Source organism: Etheostoma spectabile, unplaced genomic scaffold (assembly GCF_008692095.1).
Source record: "Etheostoma spectabile isolate EspeVRDwgs_2016 unplaced genomic scaffold, UIUC_Espe_1.0 scaffold393, whole genome shotgun sequence".
NCBI classification, from domain to species: domain Eukaryota; kingdom Metazoa; phylum Chordata; class Actinopteri; order Perciformes; family Percidae; genus Etheostoma; species Etheostoma spectabile.
The window spans coordinates 598770-602877 of record NW_022605598.1 but is presented as its reverse complement, the minus strand read 5'-3'; the positions used below and the strand labels follow the sequence as shown (position 1 = coordinate 602877).

General features: G+C 38.1%; 1 protein-coding gene across 1 annotated transcript in view; it reads right to left on the bottom strand.

The window, feature by feature from the left end:
* The window catches only part of LOC116686544 (dapper homolog 3), a 49817-nt gene extending 47580 nt beyond the window's left edge, over positions 1–2237 (bottom strand). Inside the window, exon 1 of the mRNA XM_032511556.1 lies at positions 2225–2237. The gene's annotated coding sequence lies outside the window, so the exon portion shown is untranslated. The remainder of the gene's footprint in view (positions 1–2224) is intronic.
* Between the last annotated feature and the right edge of the window lie 1871 nt (positions 2238–4108).

Genomic DNA, 4108 nt, shown 5'->3' with positions numbered 1-4108 from the left:
TTAGTGAGGACTAGATTAGGACTGGATTTAAAACTGGTTCTGGTCTCTAACTTGGCCCCAGGTGTGTGTGTTAAAACACGGACGGAGACAACTTCTCTCTTTTCAAGCTTTATTACAATCAAGCATCAGGACAAACATGGGCATGTTTGCTCTGCTAAGGCTGTGTGTGTGTGTGTGTGTGTGGTAATAAAAGAAAGAAATAACATTGTAAAGGCTACCAACTACTTCAGTATGTAAATAATGCACCTAAATGTACCAATGATTGTCTTAAAATGTAAGGAGTAAAAGTAAAAAGTAGACTGAAAAATAAATATAGTAGAGTAAAGTAAAAATATCTACTTGAGTACAGTATTGAAGTATTTGTGCTTTGTTACTTCCCATCTCTGCCCCAATCCCCATGCATCCTCTTAACCTATCCATACAAGTGTAAATTTGGAGTGAAGTGAACCTACATACACCCACAAACAAAAAGGCAAGGTAGAGTATACCCTACACACAAACATAGACATATGAGACATAAAGAAGCATTATTAAAAGAAAAAAACAATAACATTAAAAACAATAAATAAAGTAAAAAATAAATTTAGAAAATATTTAAATACAGGTAAGTCCTTTAGTTATCCTCAGCGTAGTCTTCTTCCCAGTTCACAGCAGAAACCTTTTCAAAATAATCCTTGAAAGACCCCCAAGTAGAGTAGAATTCTCGCACATTTCCTCTGAGTGAGTATTTTCCCTGGTGTGATTTTGGTGTGAAATTTTTGGCTTTTCCAGTTTAGCAGGATAGGGCATTGGGCTAGTAAAGTTGTACTGGAAGCGCTTTTCTGAAGTCAGTTAGGGTCGAGTGAAATGGAGTGTGAGGTCCCCGACTCCCTGAGGGTCAAACACCATCTTTTCAGTCTCTGAAACGTTAAGAGCAAGGTGGTTATTGTCACATCAAATCTCAAACTTTTGATATTTACATGGAGTCACCGGACGGGTCGCAGTTCTTTTTCTACAGGGATAAATATGCCGTGTTGTCTGAGAATTTATTGACATAATTATTAGAAAAGATTTTGCGGACGGCCCGCACATTCTTACGTCAAGTTATTTTTCATACATCACAAAGTGTCCGTGAAAACCAGCGTATGCAAGCTTTGCGTCCGTACGCAACGCTTATACATGAGGCCCCAGGTGAGCATAATCTGCATGGCTTTCTACGTCACTAGCCAAGACGAGATGTCTAAACCTAGCATGCTAGCGCTAGCATGCTAGCTCATTCTCAATTGCAAAACACTGCTACAACACACACTAGTTCACCATAATCTACAAAAAAACTACTTCCATGTCCCTTTTCTGCAGGTATTCTACAAGTGCCCCTCGTCTAGAAGAAGTCTCCCAGATAATCCTGTCTTGGACTGACCAAAGTTAGAGAAAGAGTTATCTAGCTGATGGGATCTTACCTAGCTACTGAGCATGTGCTGTCTCACTCTGTAGCTAAAACAGAGACCTTAACACACAGGGTGAAAACAGGATCTGCAGCAATGTGCAGTCCAACAAATATATGGTGTTTTTTGAAAATGAAACCCTGTAAACCTATTCTGGTACAACCTCAAAATACAATTATGAACCTGAAAATTAGCACAAAAGGGGCGCTTTAAGCAGAGATTTATACATGGGAATGTGATCCGTGATCAGAAGACCCTAAAGGGGGTTTAACCTTAGCTTAGCTGTCTACGCATTCTTGACACTATACCATTGATCCATACTATTTTTGAGTCTGATATTACAATCCACATATTGGTTGAACCCTGGCAAAGCAGACCACAATGCAGTTTATGACGATTAAAATCACCCAAAATGGGGCAGAATGCTTTGGGATTGCGTTTCTTGGGAACGCAGTGTGCATTTGCAGCTCCCATCACACCGCATAATATAATGTTCCCAAATTGGTGTGAAAAATAAAAGGGTCTTAGCAAGTCAGCTCAACCCCAACAGTCATAGACCTTCTCTCGTGGTGAACTATTAACATTACTTGTCGTGACATAAACACAGGTACCGCTGCCTCTCCTATGCCAGTGCGGCCGGCATAGGGCCCGCTGGCGTGGAGTGGCCTTTGACCAGAAAGACACTAGGGATCACGAGACGTCCTCTCAATTAAAAAGCAGTAAAAATAGCATTGTGTTGCACTTGTTGAAATACACCGTGTTTAGATAAGCCACCAAAAAGGTGCCACACACAAACACACAAAAACACTGAAGCAACAGCACAAGGAAGCCAAGGTCATTCAGCACAGTGTGTACAGGGAGCAGGAAATGTGCCGTTGATAATGATAATGGTGATGATAATGATGTTAAATGCTGACAGATGTAAACCATAAACAATATATGCTACTTCTCCTAAGTTTTAGGAAAGACAAGTACATTAGGCTGTGTTGATGTAAAGCTGAGCATGCCACCTGCTGGCCATGAGGGTCAACAGCTCACAGAGCCTGTATTTAACTGGACATCCGTACACTGTTGTACGTATGTTCAAAAATAGCCCTTTAAATGGTTTCAATTTACAAATGGAATATGTTGTTGCTCAAGGTACATTATGATTGTACAGTGTATATTCAGTACTCCACTAAAGTAGTCTCCATCAAATGCATATGTTGTTTCATGTAATTTAGCTTTTTCGCTGTTCCCCTCATAGAAAAAGAATGAGAGTAAAACAGACATTACACTGTGTGCTGTGGTGATTTGACCAGTTTGACAGAAAATGGCAGCTGTTGTTGGTTGTTATGGTGACAACACACAATTGTAAAGTGTGTCACATTCACTAGTTTGAGAACTCCGTTTTCTTGTTGACTTACAAATAGAAATATGAAAGTCGGTGCGTCTGAATAGCACACCTAGTTGAGTGTGCACCTCAAAGCTCGGTCCTTGCCTAAGCGGCCCAGGGTTTGATTCCGACCTGTGGCCCTTTGCTGCCATATCATGTCTCCAAACTTCCTATCAGATAAATGGCCCAAAAAAAATCATCTATAAGAAAAAAGAAAAATGAAACTTAGAGGCAAAGCACCTGAAGTCCACAAAAGACTCCACTCAATGAGGCTGAGTTGGAGTTTATTGAATTCTTGCTCACAGTTTAACAACTGAATAAAAAGCAGAATATACATTAGTTTAGAAAACAGAAAGTCTAGCCCTATAAAAAAATTATTAACATACATAATTACACATATGCACCAATACATTTAAATTCAAATATAAACAACCAGCCACTTAAACCATTCATATGGAATACATAAGTGCCTTAAAAACAGTAAAAATAAGATGTACAACACTAAGAAAAAAACAGAGAACTCCAGAGACTTTGGTTTTTACAAGGGTTTATGCAGAGGTTAGCCTTCTACAAGGGTCACATAAAATGTGTACCCATCCTGCTATGTTGATTTGAATATGAAGGTCCCTTCTATTCTCTTATTATTTCTATGTTTTTCCATCATCTATCTACATTGCTGCTATACGTTGCTAGCGGTAAGATTAGATTAGATTCAACTTTATTGTCATTACACATGTACAGGTACAAGGCAACGAAATGCAGTTTAGGTCTAACCAGAAGTGCAATAGCAGTAAGTCAGGATATCAATGGTTCCGAAGTGCAAGACTGGATATGTAATGGATAATATAGAAAAGAATACTATTATAAACAGAGTTTTACAGATGTGTTGTCCTATGAATACAAAATATAGATAACAAGTATTGGGAGCAGATTTCAAGCCAGGAATTTAGTGGATATTACTATAATTGCAAATTTTTACAGATATTGCAAATAGCATAATATACTAATGGTTTACAGATTTTACAGGTGAGTATGTACTATAAATATATATATACAGGCGGCTATTATTATTATAGACAGAATTTTTACAGATAGCTATATAAGTTAGCTAAAATGAGCAGTATAACAATGATTTAAAGGTAGTACAATAAGTAAGTTTGGCAAACTATCCGAATTTAGTGCGGTGGAAAGTAATTGCATATTACAGTTAAAGTACGGTAGTGCGGATGTAAATGTAAACAATTGGTACCATAAATAAACAGTCAGCAGTGCAAATTGAAATGTAAGTAGTGCAAAAAGGTAAGTAGTG